The 19,172-nt window shown below is 39.3% G+C and overlaps 1 protein-coding gene and 1 long non-coding RNA gene across 4 annotated transcripts in view; one reads left to right on the top strand and one right to left on the bottom strand.

Annotated features, from left to right (window-relative positions):
- LOC149941136 (uncharacterized) overlaps nt 1-18,015 on the bottom strand; it is a 38,895-nt gene extending 20,880 nt beyond the window's left edge. Inside the window, exon 1 of the long non-coding RNA XR_016481109.1 lies at nt 17,772-18,015. This is a non-coding gene — a long non-coding RNA (uncharacterized LOC149941136). The remainder of the gene's footprint in view (nt 1-17,771) is intronic.
- LOC149941135 (multiple PDZ domain protein-like) overlaps nt 1-19,172 on the top strand; it is a 322,502-nt gene that overhangs the window by 208,342 nt on the left and 94,988 nt on the right. The window lies entirely within an intron of this gene.

Here is a 19,172-nt window from a genome sequence, read left to right as displayed (position 1 = left end):
TTAAATCGGTAAAACTAGTTCGGCGTTTGATCTCACGGACGTCTTAAAATTGCATCCGACTTGGCCCGTCCCTACATACCGACTGTCTTAAGCAGCGTTCAGACTATGTGAAAATATTACGTTAGCATCGGTCGTGTCGTTTCGGTTATGTTGGTCGCGTCGGTTCGTTCGTTTCACTGTTCAGAAAGGAACCAACCTTGCACGGAGATTAACGTAAAAGGTAATTGTTCATCCAATCAGAGCTCAGTAATAACGGCGGAAAAATTTAAATAATTTTTTATCCACCTCTGATTGGTTATAGTATTTCGATGGTTCTAAAGGTCGCCACAACCTAGATTCAGTGCTGATGAGGTATAAGGCTAATTGTCTGCTATGAACGTTTTGAGCTTTAAACCCTTCTAGGCAGTCCGCAACGAAATGAAAAAATGTAAACGACACGCGTGAAAATTTAAGTCTCTGTTGAGAAGTCTGAACGGTGTAAGAAATTGAAAGAACCGACACGATCGACGCAAACGTAATATTTTCACATAGTCTGAACGCTGCTTTAGACGGCTATTTGTCCCAAGTCGTTCTCCGTTGCCCAAATCGCTTAATTCGGTTAAGAAACCTCCCGTCAACTTTTGTTATTTTTGTCTTCGGCTGCTAATCAGAGCGTACTACGGGGGATACGTGTGTTTCGAACCAAAGCCGCTCCTTTCCTTCGTTTCAATGTAACGAGAGAATAAAAGAGGCCAATTTCCTAAAAGAAGTTGGCCGTTCGTTGCCCTCCGATTTCAACGAGAGGAACCGAGCTGGCGAATCGATGCGCGCCCGTTCTCTAACAACCTCGCTCGAGGATATCGCCTTACCTGACGGCGAGCCGATGTTCGCGAAAATGCAAATGTACCCCTTCGTAGAAAGATGGGAATTCGGCGCCTTCGTGCCTGCCATAGTCCTTCAAGACGCGTCTATCACGCGCCGAAAACTCCTTCTCGGCTTAAAATCTGAACGCGTTCTCCCCCTTTAGGCTCGCTTCACTTACCGGCCAGCGCGGCTCCGTTTGCTTTTTGCCTGACAAGGAGAAATTGCTTCTCCAGCTCCGGAGGCGAGACTGCTGCCGAGATCGCGGTCCGCTTGCGTCGAGATGGCTCCCATTCCAAATTAGCGGGCTCGCTTCTAACGAAGGTCACGAGAGGCAGGTGCGTGCCTCAATACTCCCCCCCCCCCCCCCATGAACCCCTGGGTTCATCCCCTCGGTACCGCTTCGAGTTCCACCTTTGTTTTAAGAGACGGCCTTCTTTTTTGGCGCGGGGAGGAGGCGCAATGAACGCTTATCTCTTTAAGTTAGCCGCTTATTTCGCGCCAGTGAATCTTAATTTGATACGTCCCTGCCCTCGTCTTTAAAATGAAACGATCCCCCACCCTGCTTTGTTTAAACGCGCGCTATTTTTGAACCGTGTTTTTGAAAATGAGCGTTTTTCTTTAAACAATAAGAGTATTCGTAACGTCAATTACCGATTCTTTGTTAAATGTAATATGGTCTATAAACTAAAATAAAATAAAAATCCGTCGGGTATTTTATTTTATTTTATATACCTTGACCATGGTTAAAGAATTTAATTTGTATAATAATATGGTCTATTTATGACCTATTTCCGCCTGTAGAAGTGTTCTAACCGCCTTACTCCGACGTATTGCGGTGCGGCCTACATTTAGGAACTCTTTCTCTCGCCGCGCCGTCGACTTTTTCAGCGATAAAATTCTCATATGATTTTATTATATTATTATATGCTCGCGTTGTAATAACTATATAGATTCTACGGTTTTTCGCGAAAGTAATAACGAAGAGTGCTTAAAAAGGCTCAATTCCTATGATTTGATAGCTTGAATAAAACTTTTTTTCACGAAGGTAGATCGAGGACTCTATATTCTATAGACGTTATCTACAAACGGTCGTTTTCGGGTGGTGTAAGATTTTCAAAATGAATAATGCATTTCTCGTGACAGAAGCGAAATATATTTGAGAATCGACCACCATTCTCGAAGGGAAAAAACTCTCTCCCTTTGTAGTTTTAAAACGGATTGGATTTATGAGTAGTAGGTTAAACTCTTTACGTCTAGTGATTCAAATGGGCTATCAGGTGACAACGGTGACAACGACTCGACGCGGTATCCATCGGGAGGGGAGGGGGACGTTCCCGGAGATCCTTGTCGTTTGTAAATGTTCAATTCTCGTCAAAATAATACCCAAAAAAAACTGCCGTGGCTTGAAAGGAAGGTATAAATAAGATGCTTAGCTATTGTGTCTCCAAATTGATTATATTTATATATATTTCTGTTATATAAATTTCAATGGAGTTTTCCAGGGATAATAACTACCGTACCCGTATCAATTTCATCCGTAATGGAATAGGTGTTTCCATGAAATAAAAAAATAGAAAATTGAAAGTATAAAATGTTTTCTTCGCGTCATCTAAGAGCAACAAACACAAGGAGAACGCAGCTAGCCTTTAAACACGCTAATGCAGTGTTGTGTACAAATTTCGTTGAACGAGCCTTTACGCTGAGCGTTTTATGAAAAGGGGAAGACAATTTCCGAATTTTCTCCTTCCGGCGGCAGCAGGCGCTAAAGCGTCGAACCAATGAAAACTGTACGCAAGAAAAAAGACGACTTTTGTCGGGTTGCCTTATACTTCTGTGTTTGTTGCTCCTAGGCGTCACCAGCTGTAGCTTTTAAGTACTTTATTGGCACTTTGAATTCCAAATTTTTTATGGACTTTAACGCGTGCTTTCTATTTTCAATAATTTAGCTAGTGACGTTGAAAAACCACCTTAGGCCTAAGTCATCAAGCGACTTTTAAAGCCATTAATTCAGGTGGCCGGGTTACAATGCCAATTAATGCCAACAGCTCCCTACACTAACTATTACTAAAAGTAGCATAAGACCCAAAAGTGTGTCAGCTGTACCTTCGCGCCTATTAAAATTTCTAGTGAGACCTAGTCACACTATAGACTACGTTGTTCCGAGTTTCACCCAGTGCCTCAAGCTGGGATCGAAACCGGCTCCTTTTGCTGCGAGGCGAAAGCGCTAACCACTCCGCCACCCCCGTATTTTATAGAAACACCTATTGACCTTCTTCGAACTTTTCCGTTGCTCTATCTTGTTCGCGGCTATAAATAAAATATTTGACCGAAGTTTTAAGTTCCGAATGTTACCTTTCTATCTTTCTATAAGCCTATATTTAAGATAAACGCAACTTCTGACCGTTTACAAACTGATTTTGTAGACATAGTAGAATCGTGTGGCGCCGTCCACGTTTGACGGTGAACGTTTACTGTCTATCCTCGCTCGGAGGCGTGAAACATTTATTTATTTTCTTTTGCTCTATCCGGTTGTCTTTTTGTTTACCTACTTCCAACCGGCCCAATGGCGAAATCCAATTCCTACATTCTTTATTATACTTTTTCGGCGTCGACCTTTTCCCCAAGTTGAAGTCTTTTACGAGGGGTCCATTTATAACAAAAAGACATTCTATGAATTAATAAAATTATTGGTTAAACGATGGTTATCTTCTTAAAAAATATATCAGCTTAACTGAGCTTATGTTACATTTAAACCAAGGTTGCGATCAGTACGAAATCAACATCAGTAAAAGGTCCCTTATATTTCTAAATATTCAATGAGTATAAGGATTTAAGTCTTCAACCAAGGCTGCGATCAGTACGAAATCAACATCAGTAAAAGTACCGTTACATTTCTAAATATTCAATGAGTATAAGGACTTAATGCGGGGTGGCGGAGTGGTTAGCACTTTCGCCTCGCAGCAAGAGGAGCCGGGTTCGATCCCAGCTTGTGGCACTGGGTGAAAACTCGGAACAACTCCTTCTGCGTAGAGTTTGCAAGTTCTCTCCCCACTGGTTTAAGGGGTTTTCCCCCGAGATCTTCGGTTTCCCCTTCCATAAAAACTTGTGGAGGTTAACGGTAATAGTTAGTGTAGGGAGCTGTTGGCTCGAACACGTGGCATGCAGGGCTTGTCACCACCCTCCTACGCATTATAACCCGGCCACCTGAATTAAAGGCTTCAAAAGTCCCTCGATGACTTAGGCCTAAGGTGGTGCCTTGGGTATTAGCCTAGCTGATTATTATTTAAAAAAAAAAAATTCTTCTATGGTTTAATAGCAGTCTTTATAAGCGTACGTCGGAAACACAAATTGCTACACGAAAATGATCGTAATCGGAACTCTATTAAGCGCGGCTACTAAAATATGAAGGCACGCGAATTTGTCGGAGTTATTTCCCCGCGTATGCGCCTCGCAGCGAATGTAGCCAACCGACGGAAGGAAATGCATTTATGGAAGAAAAAAAAAGCGCGAGAGTTTTGGCACCTGCCCCTTCGACAAAGACGTCCCCCGTTCAAAGAAGAATGGCAAACTGAATAAATTGAAAATTTCCCTCCTCCGCGAACCCTATAGCTTCATTTTTTAGCGAGTCCGATGGGTTCCTTATGGCGCGCCCCGGAGATGACTGCTCACCCCAGAGGCCTCGCCAAACCTACGGAAAATAACGTCCGTGTTCTATATATAACACGAACGGGAGGCGAATTCTTCGATAAGAAATAGAATAAATAGCTTTTTTCTTGGCTTCCACCCTCCCCCTCGACTCTAATGTCAAATGTGAAAAAGGTTCGGGATACGCTTTCGTACCCTGGATTGCGTCAGAGAATCGCCGGGTTACCTCGTAGCGCCTATGGCTAAATTTAATCCTTTGCGCGCCTTTGACCGTACTGTACGGTTATTGTTGGTCGAATTAGTTTAAAAGGGTTTTCACGTAGAATATAGTGTAAAAAAGCCTAGTCGTCTTTAGCCTTTTCGTAACCCGAATTTTCGCCTTCCAGTTGGTTCTCGTCACGTACGAGTTAAGGAGCTGTACGCGGCGGGTGATTTATAAAGTAAAAAAAAGTGGAATTTAGGATGTGGGATATAGGTAGAAAGGCGGCTCTTGTTCGCTCGAAGATTGGCCAATTAGACTGGCTCGAGTCGTCTTGTTGTTAGGTTAACGACTCTGTTTTATAACGAGGGCTTGTTATTTTTCGGATCCATTATTTACGAGAAAGAATAATAATAATAAAATAATAAAATAATAATCAGCTAGACTAATACCCAAGGCACCACCTTAGGCCTAAGTCATCAAGCGACTTTTAAAGCCATTAATTATTAATAAAGAGTAATATAATATCCGTGATTTACCGTAACAAAGGTTCTATGCCGAAATTTCTTTAGTCGATAAATGTTTAGTTTATCGTGTTGAAAATATATTGAGTTTCCCCATTTTAATTTTGATTTTATCTTATAAGGATATTACAAGAATCATCTTGGTAGGATAGTGGGGACTATATAATCTACCAGATGCAGTGGGAAAAATTCAGACAGAACCATAATCGGTAACGTCACAAACCCGGTGCTGTAAAATTATCGTTCAAAATAAAAGCCACACGTAAATTTGATTTAAATATTAAATAAACTTACGAGGAGACGACCCGAGGTGGTTCTCACCGATTTTGTTCAAAGTTGGGGGATTGTTAGACCTAGATGTAACATGAAACCAGTTAAAGGGAAAAGTTACGCTGGGCTTCCGTTTTGCCATGGCAACCAAAAATGTTTTTAACAACATAAAATGAGAAAAGGTCTATGTAAAATAACATGCGAAAATGATAAATTCTAAGGTCCCCCCTGTGCAAAAATTTCAATAAATCAAAAAAACAATTATTTTTAAAAAAATTAAAAAAATAGTAAATTTTACATTTTTGGATTACTTTGGACAAATAGGGGGAATAAAAACCATTTTGGGTGAACTCGAGCTAATTTGAATAAATAGGTCGAAATTTTAGATATAATACAAAATATTTGTAAAACTTATGCCGTGATAACTGCCATATATTTTCGCCGATAAATCTTAAAATTTCTACATTACATTATCTGAACGAGGTAAACAGATTTTTAGAATTCGATAGAAAAACGACGCCATTTTATAAAATGGCGTCGTTTTTCTATCGAAATCTAAAAATCTGTTAACATCGTTCAGATAATGTAACGTAGAAAATCTCAGGTTAATCGGATACAAATTACCTAACTTATTGCACCATAATTTATATTTGTATCCGCCATTTTATAAAATGGCGTAGTTTTTCTATTGAAATCTAAAAATCTGTTTACATCGTTCAGATAATGTAATGTAGAAATTTTAAGATTTATCGGCCAAAATATATGGCAGTTATCACGGCATAAGTTTTACAAATATTTTGTATTATACCTAAAATTTCGACCTTTTTATTAAAATTAGCTCGAGTTCACCCAAAATGGTTTTAATCCAAAAATGTAAAATTTACTATTTTTTAAATTTTTTTTAAAATAATTGTTTTTTTGATTTATTGAAATTTTGCATGTTATTTTACATAGACTTTTTCTCATTTTATGTTGTCAAAAACATTTTTGGTTGCCATGGCAAAACGGAAGCCCAGCGTAACTTTTCCCTTTAACTGGTTTCATGTTACATGTAGGTCTAACAATCCCCCAACTTTGAACAAAATCGGTGAGAACCACCTCGGGTCGTCTCCTCGTTAGTGTTCGGAATTGTTTATTCATTTATCCACAAATTTTCCGATTTATTTAAAAAACGTTGGTAAAACGAATATCATTTTAACTTATTTAATTATGTTTTTTACGCAACCAAGCATTAATTTGAATAAAAGTGGTATTTATTTAAATAAATGTTTGTTTTATTTAAATAATAGGTTTATTCACCTTCGATTATTTAAACATTTTACAATTTTTATTCAACTATTGGTTATTTAAATAAATATTATTTAAATATAGCCGAACTTATTTTATTCGTGGATAAAAATTAATTGACTGCCGAACACTAAATAAACTTAACGACGGTATTTCATCAAGTGAGTTACATTTTCGGAAAACCCATGATCAAATGAACGAGAAAAATATTAAGTAGTTAAGTTTCTATTCCGAAAATCTATGCGCAACTTACTCTTATAAATAAACGGGGATTTTTTATCTTTTTGGTATTCGGACTTGAAGGAACGTATTCACGTCAAGCTGTCCCTTATCTATAAGGCGAGCATCTTTCTCCCTTACACAACACCACCGGACGACCGGACCTTTTTCCCCATAGCGTGACTTCTCCTATTATTGACGCGTATCGTGCATGACGCGAATGTATAGAGGTTCTCTATCTCCGGATTTAAACGGCGACGCTGGCTAACCTCGGAAGTTGTAGACTATCATCCGTCGTCCCGTACGTCGCCGGTTCTTCGCGCTCGGCTAAGATTTCGTCTCTTTCTCTTTTAAAGAATGCTATAAATTCTGGTCGTCGCGGGTCTTTCAACGTGGGCTTAACATTGACTTATCAGTATAGAGGCGAACGAGTGACTCGTATATGTTTCATCAGCGCGCTGAAACAAAAGGGAAATCCGCGTGTCGCTGATCGAAATCCATCTCCATTGAGGTCCTTCTCCGATAAACAAAAACGTCTCCCCTTTATCCCCAGTTGGTCGAAGTACGGATCTTCCGCGCGTATCCTTCATTAACTCGTTATATATCGCCTGGTGTTAAAATTTCTCGGAAGCAACAAGGCCGCTTTCTCTTGAACTTCGCTTTTAATTAGGCTCGCGAGGCGAATCTAGCGCGAAGGAGTTTCCCTCCATTGGTTTTCCATTCCGCCATCTCGTTCGTCTCTTCTTTCCGACCATTATCGGATCCGTTGGTTACCCGCTCGTTCCAAATAACCCACGGACGGGGGTTCGGTTTGCGGCTGCAATGCGTAAGACGGAACTCGCCAGTGACCGTCTCGGAAACGTTAATCGCGCCCACCTCCGCCGACTTTGAATAGGTATTTAAACAATGGGGGTATTCCGTTATTTAGCCAAAGTTTCTAGTGCCCGTTCTCCGAGTCCTCCTCGCGTTTCTCGTTAATAATTCTTGACGTCGGCCGTTATCGACGCGCTTCTGGAAACTTATTAACGCGCGAACGGCGCGCCAATATTATAGCTCCCCTGGTGGTCCAAATGTCCGGCTTAGGTAATTAGGCAAAACAGGGAAGGGAGCTGCCTGCGATCGGTTAATCACGCGTAAATAGCGTCTCCCCAATCGACTCTTTGTATACGGATAACGCGCGGATTCGTCGCCGGTTTATGGATGGAATTACTCTAGTCTACTCGTAGATGTATTTGACAAGGACGCGTAGATCTACTCGTTATCCGCCTGTATATAGGCGCGACACACCTTGACGTAACGAATAAGCCTAAAGGCTGGTTCACACGGGCAGTATTTTCCTGGTTTTCTCTATTTTCTAGTTTTACCGCCTTTTCCCGTTGTTCTGGCGGACGGGAAAACGACTGTACACACGGATAAAATTTGCCGGAATTTACCACCGCGAGCGCTACCTATAAACGCGAAAACGGTGAAAATTTTGAAATATCTCTACTTTATTTTCCCGGTTTTTTTAAGCAATTTGAGCGCGACCAATCAGCGAGTGTTACGCTGTCACGTGATATAAAGAGCGAATTTGAAAGTCTTGAAAAGTAGGCTTATGAATTTTTGCATCTATCACGTGATGGCATAGCGATCGCTGATTGGTCGAGCCCAACGCGCCTCAAAAAAAGTGGTCCGTTTTCTCTTTCACCGGCAGCGCTCCCGGCGGTAAAATCCGGCAAATTTTGTCCGTGTGTACAGTCGTTTTCCCGTCCCCCAGAACAACGGGAAAAGGTGGTAAAGCTAGAAAATATAGAAAACCAGGAAAACACTGCCCGTGTGAACCAGCCTTTAGCTTTAACGTTTCTAAATCAGCGTCGCCAGAATGGACTTTCGGAGAGGGTTCGTTCAAAGTCTAATTTAATAAGACGAGGAGCTCGCATTTCCCGCGGCGTGCTCTTACGAATTAGCCTTTCCGCGGAAGAGACTAATTTTGGCGTGCAGCTTTTCCGCTTACCAATTGCTACATTTTCGAGACTAAATTAGTGTAAGAGCTCCGACGTTAGGACGCAATCGTAAATCTTCAACTAACCAGCCTTCCTTTGTTTCAGCTAATATACTCGCGCTATTAACGACGAGATTTCCGGACAACGTCCTCGATTGTTAGTTGGATTTTAATTCATTCGTCAATTTAATCGTCGCGACCGAAATGAGAAGGACCTGGTCGATTTGAATGTTTCCGTAGTTATCCAGGGTTCGTACACTACCAGGAAAAAATGGAAAAGTCAGGGAATTTGAAAATAATTCCATAAGGTCAGGGAAAAGTCAGGGAATTTGAAAAAATTTCCAAAATGTCAGGGAAAAGTCAGGGAATTTGAAAAAATTTCCAAAATGTCAGGGAAAAGTCAGGGAATTTGAAAAAAATTCCAAAATGTCAGGGAAAAGTCAGGGAATTTGAAAAAAATTCCAAAAGGTCAGGGAAAAGTCAGGGAATTTGAAAATTATTTACTTATTATTAATTATTAATTAATTATTGCTTATAGAAAAAAACTATAAATTTATGCATTGAATAAACCATAATAATATTACTAATATAAGGTCATTGAAAAGTCAGGGAATTTGAAAAAAATTCCAAAAGGTCAGGGAAATGTCAGGGAATTTGAAAAAAATTCCGAAAGGTTAGGGAAAAGTCAGGGAATTTGAAAAAATTTCCAAAAAGAATTTGAAAATTATTTTAAATGGTCAGGGAATTTTAAAATTATTCCAAATGGTTAGGGAATTTTAAAATTATTCCAAATGGTCAGGGAATTTTAAAATTATTCCAAATGGTCAGGGAATTTTAAAATTATTCCAAATGGTCAGGGAATTTTAAAATCACCCCCGAAAAAAATCAGGCAAATAAATTTTTGAAAGATGTATTAAAAATACGTAATCAATATTTTTCAAGATTTTACCTCAAAACATTCATTTATACTACACAAATGGTCAGGGAAAATTTGGCGTTTTGGTCAGGGAAAACCTGGAAATGTCAGGGAATTTAATACCCTGTTATCAATATACGATTTACGTCAACATTAAGAAACCGCTCATTTGATAATTAAGGAAAGGAAATATAATCTATTTTGAAATCGCATTGGTGTTTCCCCATTCAACCAGAAGGCGTTCCTTTCTCGTATTTAAGTTGCAATCTCTCTTTGAAACTCCCCGAGCTACTTTTACGGGAATTCCCCTAATTGAATATTGACAGCTTTTTTTTACGGAACCCATCGAACCCTCCCAACGTGTCTTTTCCTAGAAAACCTTTAATTAAAATTCCCTCGTTGCAGCGCTCGCTTAGGCCTGGCGAAAAAAGGAGGTTTGAAAATGGGAATTTGGACGTTGCGCGCCCGAAATGGAAGACGACTTTGCTGGGGAAAAGAAGCTTAAAAAGTTCCCAACGAGAAAGTGGCTGGAATTCCTCTCACCCTCCTCCTCCTTTTCATCTTCTGTTAGAAAAAGATACGTTTTGACGCCTTCATGCATTTCGAGAGAAAGTTATTCTCCGCCCCCGCTTATTTGGACTTTTCTCGGGTCTGTGGCTAACGGCCTCCGATATATCTTCTAGTCGTATCAAGATTCGAATAATATTTAAAAAAGTTTCAGCCAAAAAAAAATACAAAATTATCTTTTCCATTTCACTCTTTTTGGTGGGAGGGGGGGAACTCCTTGCGAAGACGTCGTACCGGTAAAAGTTAGAACTGATAATTTTAGCTTTGGTCTCTGCACGCAGTTGAGGGTTATCAACGCTTTATTTCCATAGAAATGAAATCTTTGGAATTTAACCGCGTCTCAACGTCGTGGTTTGAAGCCTGCCTATCGATTTTATAACTCGCGCATCCTGCGTTACGCTAATGGCTTATTTGCGCTGCTAGTGAAAACGATTTAGAGCTCTGTCCCTTTGGGGAAGAGTAGATAATACGATTAGTTCCAAATTTTAAATACAGCCATTAAGAGTGAAACAACCAACGATTAAGCTCCTATACGAACCTCTAAAAGTTAATTTAAGTAGCGCCGTTTCATCCAGCGCGCATCGCCAGTCGTAAAATTAATTCTTTCCGAACCCTTAACGAAATATAAAGAGAGAGCGCGCGTTAAGGGGTTTCGACGTGCCTAAATCGGGTTTTCGAGAAGAAGAGGAGGGTTATACGACTCGAAAACGTCGCGATGTTCAAACTATCCAGTTTCCGATTCTACGCGACGTTACGTACACGCGCTGGATCCGAAAGAAGCTGAAGAAACGTGGTCTACCGGAAGGAAAAAAAGCGAGTATTATCACGGAACAAACTTTTTACGAGCGACTGCCTCCATCCACCTTTTAACTCGTAAAATTCGACCCGATCTTTACCTCTTGGCGCTCTCTGCCCTTTTGCCTGACGTCTTATTCAACCTTTCTATCGGGTCCATCGTGGCGACGTTACCAGGCTACCGAAAGGAGGAGAGACCGAATACTTATATCTTTATAATCGCGAAATGCCTATAGGAACGGGCTGTTTATTATCTTTCATTGATGTCCTAGACCCCGACGTTGCGTTCACTGGCTCGGAAATTATTGCCGGGGTTTTTGCGGCCGACCCCGGGTCGAGGATCAACCCGAAGTCGGGCAGACTTTACTCCCTCTCTCGGCTTCCCGATTGAGCGTCTTTACCGTTAAGCCTTGGTTAGCTCAATATATGTACCGTCTTTCTTTTATTATTGGTTGGGATGATGGCTCGATTTCTCTCTCTCGGGTGCGAGCGATTTCTTTTAAGGATCCCGTATTGAAAGAGGAGGTCCGAGTCCCGAAGCGAAATCATTTCTTTTTGCGCGTTTCGTCTATATTTAGGGAGAATCTCGGTGTTAAAAATACATATATTCTAGGGGATTCCCACGGGCTACCATACAGAGCCGGTCTTTTTCGCGCGCTGCCAACGAATAACAACATTAGACCTTTTTCTCTTTTATCGGGATAAGTCGTAAAAAATATTCCCTTTGGGCATTATTCACTCTTCGATGTCTCTTTTTGGAAATAAAACTTGTATTTTGTTACATTGTATACACGATACGTTATGAAGAGCGTACTTAATATTTATTATTTATCTTCTCTTTTATGGGGGAAACTGACGATAGAATGTTCTCAACTTGAACGTGAGTTAAAAATGGTAGTTGGCTTCTCCCCGTACGCGGCTGTGTTGCGCTGGGACGCCATTAAACAATCAAAGGAGACCCAAATAACAACTAGCTTTGAACTATTTTTTTACATGAAATTTATGCTGACTTAGTCCGCACAATCTCTGTACTATAAGGCCATGTGATTCTAAATAAATAAATTATTATTATTATTATTATTATTATTATTATTATTATTATAAGCGTTCTATTTTGCACACTCCCCCAGGAACTTCTCTGTAAATATTTGTCCAATATTCTTGTCAATTTCTTTTATTATTAAAAATAAATAAATTATATTAATCTACAATTCATCTATGCCATAAAAATGAAACTTGTACCTTGAATACCCATCTAATGATGTTAAATATAAAAGTTCCACTGCCTAAGGTTATTTATTTATAAAACATATTTTATCTTTCGTAATAGTTGTAGGAAATATTTCGCTCTGTAGTGTTTTTTTTTTTACGAACCGTATTTGGAAAATATTGAGGTACGCGTTTCGAGGGAATGATGTTAGTTCACCATTACTGCAATGGCGGAACGAAATTTTTCGGAAACTTTTTTTTTCCTCGGGCTTTCGTCCAAGTCCAGAAGTTGAAAGGGAGACCAAAAAACCAAGAAATATAGACTTAAATTCCAACACTAGACTGGTTTCACCTTTTTTTTGTCGCGCAGTAGTGTGCGGGAATTCGGACATACCTCGGATACTTGGAAGAGGGGGAGATGCGAAGGAACCCGCGGCTCTAAGATCAAATAAATCCAGGGTTTAGTATGAATTTATAATGCGGCCATAATTTCGGAAATTCTTTTCGGTAGAATGGCTTTAGCTACGAGGCCACTCGTTAGGCCTTTTATTAAGGTTTCCTCAACTTGGAATGACTTATTTCGAAAGGCCAGTAGCGCTTTTAAAGGCTTGAAAAGTGGTTTTCAGTCCTGACTAAAATGTCACCAGTTCGCCTCTGGATAAAACTATTCTTAATAATAAATAATAATTTTTGATGGGTGGAGGTGATTCGCTTCTTTATCGGGACTGGCGGGTGGCTCGCCTCTGGAGAAAACAACTCAGGGTGTTACTTCTAACAGGCTATGACCGATTATCTCATTAAACGGGTTAAGGACGCGCTAGGAAACGCGTAGGTGGAACGTGTATAAATGTAGACCCAAGGCACCACCTTAGGCCTAAGTCAACAAGATATACTTTTAATGCGATTAATTCAGGTGGCCGGGTTACAATGCCTAGGAGGGTGGTGGCAAGCCCTTCATTCCCCGCGCGCCAACAGCTGCCTACACTAACTATTACCGTTAACCTCTACAAGTTTTAATGGAAGGGGAAACCGGAGAGCTCGAGGGAAAACCCCTTTAACCAGTGTCGAAAGAACTTGCAAACTCAACGCCTAAGGAGTGCTATTATTGTGAACAGAATTTTTATTCTACACGTTCCTCCTACGCGTTTTCTATGGCGAAATTAACCTATTTATTGCTTTAGAGCAAATAAAACTCTTTAATTTCAAAAACGCTTCCCGAAATGACTTCAAAAACCGGCACAAAGCCACGTGTACCACTTGTTCGAGCTATTTATATTTCATTTCTATTGTAAAAATAGGTCACCCGTGCCCTAGGAGGTACTTTGACGACACTGCGCACGGTACTATCTAGATAATCCGGTTTACCATTTCTGACTCCATTTACAAAAGACTTTTTAAAATATGAATTGAGCTTAGATTTCAATGAATTCTTATATCTCTTTCAAATCTTCAGCGAGGAAATTGTAAGATTGAAATCGCTGAGCCAGTTACACGGCGCTTTCTTCTTCAAGTAACCGGGTTCGTATAACCACTATGGTTAGACAGATGTCTCGCGATTATTAAATTTGTAAGGAAGTATGGCGTAACATTTATTTTTTATATATTGCGCGTCCTCATGACCCGTAATATTGTCCAACTAACGCGGGCAATAGAGAGCGAAAGAAAGGTGGGTTTGGGTTTATGGGCTACGGAACTTCCCGCTTGGCTAACTCTTTTGTCGGCCCTTTTCCGCTTAGCTAGCGCGAATTCTCTTCGGGACAAGCAAACTGCCTCGTCACCCGCCGCTACCTTTCCATTCATTCAGTGTCCTTTCCACTCTCTCTTTTTTTCTGTACGGACAAAGAGTTCTTTAAAACGGAGAAGACATTTTAGCGACGGGGGGTTGAAAGAACCGGGGGCTCTTTTCGGCGAAGAACCTTAATGAGGAGATATATCCCCTAGTGCTGATTATTTCAACACCCTCGCGTCGAGAAGAAACAAAAGTCTTTTTCGCTTATCCGCCGATGTCCAGAAGGCTTTGACTTCGTGTCGAAGTAGAGCTTCGCGGTAGGTGAGAACACGAGATATGTCACTGGGGACCTTTCTTTTGTGATTAAATCTTATTGTTTTAACTTCCCTAGGGAATTTTTTTGTCTAGGTAATTGGAATTCGTAGTGTAAAACGTGACAATGTTCTTCTAAAATGTACTAAGAATATATTGGCCGAATATATTGCACGGGGCCAAACCCCTTCCACCTTTATTTGGGCATTCTTTCCACGCCCCTTTTAGAAGTCTATCTCTATACGTGGAGGCGGAGAATATCCTCCGGGCATCATCAAAACAGAGGCTAGACTAGAGACTAGCAATGCCGATAAATTTTGTTCCCGCTGCCGAATTGTTTTTGAGATTTTCTACGAAACTTTATTTTTTTTTTCTTCAGAAACATTTTGGAATTTTTTTTCCTAAAATTTTCAAAAGGGGAGGTGAAACTTTTGCCCCTTCGCGCTGCCGCCGAAAAAAGTCAACGCCGCCGCCGGGTGATTTTCGCGAAACGCCGCCTCCGACGAAAATCAAACCGGCGCAATGCTGTAATAGTGACGACTTCATATCCGTACATTCTGGATTCTTGAAGTCATTCACAGTTGTACGAAAATTGGTATTTTATATAGTTCGTTATTTCAAAGTAGAGTTTTCATTCCATGATTTTTTTTAAATTTAAATTATAAGGAGTTTTCTCTTCGTGTAATAGGGAAATTGGGATCAACGCTATAAATCGTCTCAAAATAATAATTATAATAATAATAATAATCAGCTAGGCTAATACCCAAAGAAGAAATAAACATATTATTGGTTAAACCACAGACCACCTACCTCAAGAAGGACTCGCATCAACCTCTGAAAAAAGTTGTCCCAAAAGTGTTGCGACTTTTTTTTACGGCAAACAGAAAATAATTAATTTTCCGAAATAAGAAGTTTCGCGCGAGCCAGCTTCTACGATACATTTTTTATTGTAGCGCGTGCTCGTCTTTATATCTTCAAAACTGCCTCTACTGGCCGTGAGATGGCGCGCTCTTCATATTCGTGACATAAAATTGAAATTACTACCAACGATATTTGTCCCTCTGGGGATAGGTGGTCTGTGGTTAAACTGATCTGTTTAAAACTGCAAAGAAGTGATACAAGTTTTTCCTCGATGCAAATTAGATTTCCGAGATCAAATCCCGAGATAAAAACTAATTTGTCCTTTTTTTGTTTCAATTTTAAAAGAGTTGTAATATTGCATTTTTAATAAGAATAGGCATAGATAAAGAATGAAGACTAAGTACAAAATAAACGAGGCAAAAGTTGAATGTAAAACACTTCTTTTCGGCACAAGTTAGATTAAAGTTCGACATACTGAGCGTATTATCTGTCTCTATATCAGAACTACGCTTAAAATATTTGTCCTTTATAAGAATAGCTTTCTCCAATAAATCGAAGGGCATTGACATCACTGACGACTGCGCAAAGGGTCAAAATATAATTCAACAAGACTTGTAAATAGCTTTTTTTTTTAGAATGCGCTCCACTCTTGTATTTTAATTTTAATTATATATATTCAAAACAATTGAAAAAATACATTTTCATTTAATTTAGTGTATTTATAAAAAATAAATTTAATAAAAATTTTAGTGTTCTTCCTTCCATTCATTAAACTTCTAAATTTTAAAGTAGTGCGCTTTTTCATGTTCTTGTTATACTACATCTTAATTTTGATTTAGAACCTTTACTACAATAGTTAAAGAGTAGAAGTTTCAAAATTTCAAAATGCTCAAACATAGCTGACTGATCGAAAACCTTTCGAATTAACGAAGCTGTTAATATCTTAATTTCTGGTTTTTAATAAACTACTAAAAAAATTGTATCGAATCTAGAATCGCGACATTTTTATTCTTAAAAGTAAAAGTAAAAATATAGATTTCTTGGTTTAACCCTATAACTTGAGCAACGTTTTAAAGTTAAATTATATATTTTTATAGTGTGATATTTTATTTAATAAATTAATAATATAATTTATCTGTATATTTCATCAAGGTATCCCGATATTTTAGAATAAATTACTCGCTTTAGTCTTGATTCTTTATTCCGTTAAGCAATATTTCGGTATGCAGTGTTGCGAAATATTTTGATTTACGGGTATTCAGAATGGGATATACGATACCAAGGTTACTAAATGGTTCCTTCCAACACTAGCTTTAAAAAAAAAGTACAAACTTCACCGCAGTCCCCGCCTTTGACTGTAGAGTGGAGTGAGATGCGGCTTCATCCGTAGCTATTACTTTAGATATAGCGAGCTAGACATTTTCTTGTATTAAAGGAAAAGCGTTAGAGTTTGAGACTGGTTTTACGGACGACGTGCTTCTAAAGATTAATGATAAGCAGCCAAAAACGTTCTCGCTTTCGCTGCATTATCTTAAGGGATTTGCCTTCATTTTGTACAGGTTTTGGAGCGAGCGGTTTCAGCCCAAAACTAGTGGATAGGACGAAACCCTCCGAAATGATGAAAAATGAGGTTTTCACTAAACACTCTCCCCCTTTTTTAAATTTATATCCCGGGCCCCTCCCCCCTTCCTCTAACTTTATTTATAATTTCGTAACCTCAGAAATATCGCTGATGCAACTACAATTTAAGCTATAGTGCCGTGATTTGCACAAAGGCATTAACGACCATTTTTGACATTTTAATGTTTTAGTTTTATCTGGGTAAGTTGGTGGTGCTGATTCTGTATCTGAAATTAGTTTGTTTCTAGCCCTCTTAGGTTTTAAGATATACGCTTGTCACAAAAGCATTATTTCGGTACTTTCACGGAACTACTTCGCAAATAGGCATTAAGCGCCATCCTTTATTTAGCACAAAAACATTTTATGGGTTTATCCAATCAGCATTAAATGCTTTTGCGCGAATAATTTAAGTAATATGAGATTACCTTTAAATAATTTGCGCAAAAGCATTATTGCCTTTGTGAACATTTAAAACTCAAAAAATACCATGCACATCGGAATTTAACTTAAAAAGCGGGATAAAGGAACCGCTAGTTTCAATCAGGAACTATAAATTTAAAAAGAGCAGAAAAAATGCTACTAGATAGGATATTTTCCAGAAAATTCTGAGGGAAAGTTTTTCATTGATAAAAAAAAGCAACAAAACTGAGTTTTTCTTAAAATGACGTTTTGGTCGTTAATGCCTTTGTGCAAATCACGGCAGTATAGTGCTTTGTAGAGAGAACCCTTTTTTCGCGATGAAATGAATGTTTCCCCCTGTTTTGTCCAAAAAGTATACCACGCAAAACACTTACCCCATACTGGGTTTTCTTTATTCCCTCCGACGTCTTTCGCTATTCATCTTGCGTATAGGCAAAGAACACTCCCAGGAGTAATTCGGTTAGTCGTAAGTTCGTGCATATTGGACCGAGTTCTGATTACAAACCAAAGCTGCCCTTTTTGGAAATTATTCCAAATTTATAAAGTTCGCCGCTCAGTTTCGGTTACTTCGGAACGCATTTTTCAAACACAAGTTTATTTCACTGGTAAATTAAACGGGTTACAGTTTCGGAGTTTTCCAGTTTCTTAACTTTCCAAATGAAACCCTCTTCCAATAAATGGGAAGGTTAAACGTTTCGAGATAGTTATTCACGTTAATGAATTCTCCGAATAACTTGAAAGAGTTCCAAAATTGTCAAACCTAAATGAAAGTATAATCTCTTCAAAGCACGCGCGCGCGAGTAATTGAACTCTGAATTGAAGTCTCCGCCGACACTGTTCTTTGTCTCTCGCGCGATCCCTACAGACCGCGTGATGAGTATCGCACTGTCATCGGCGGGCGCGGATGATCCGAAACGCGTCCGTCGCCGATTACGCTTGGACTCTTTCTCCACTGAATTCCCTCTCTTCCCAGCTTCCCTCTTCGATTCTCCGTTCTCTCTCTCTGGCATCCCTCTGACTTCCACGCCCCCCTTCCTTTCTCTTGGTCCCCCCGCCTTCGTGTTTCTATCGATCTATAAAGTTTCGCGGTCGAAGCTGTACCGAAGACGAAGCGGCCCCGTCACGGCGCGTGCGTCACGAAATTTCAACGATTGAAGTTGTTTCGCCGGGGAGGGGGAAGACAGTACGGAGTGTGTAACTGTTAACTTTACTTCTTTGTTCTTTGATTTTCTTGGATTATGATTTAGACGTGTGCCTAAGATTTATTTAAGGAAATACTTTGCTTTCGCGCGTATTACCGCCAGATCAAAGCCCACTTCGCCGCCGAGATTGGAATCTCGCGTGATACTTGCCATCTTCCATATTTGGAAATTGGAAAGGTAGATTGTTAAATTGATGAGGGATAAGAGGATCGTCAAAACGAAGCCCGGATTGGAAGGCAATCTAGGTTTTAAGCGTCCTTTGATTTATTCATGTCGCGTGAAAAGAAAGCTGTACTAGAAATTGATAACCTTTGAAATTTCACTTTAATGGGGTCTTTAATATTTACATCCAAAAACTAGTTTTGCACTTTTATAGCAAATTAATATTGCTTATTTTTATATTTACACTCGCTATGTTAATTTTCATTCGTTTTCTTTCGCTTAAAATTGGTTATAAAAAATTAAATTAGGGTCAATGGAGGTAAGTGTGATCAGGGGGTAAGTGTGATCACCCCTTATTATTTCCCCAAATAATATTATAACATAATATTTGATGAATGGATATTGAAATAT

The sequence above is a fragment of the Leiobunum rupestre genome, chromosome 6, assembly GCF_980474605.1.
Source record: "Leiobunum rupestre chromosome 6, qqLeiRupe1.1.hap1, whole genome shotgun sequence".
NCBI lineage: Eukaryota > Metazoa > Arthropoda > Arachnida > Opiliones > Sclerosomatidae > Leiobunum > Leiobunum rupestre.
The sequence above is the reverse complement of the archived record's forward strand: the minus strand, read 5'-3'. Positions and strand labels throughout refer to the sequence as shown.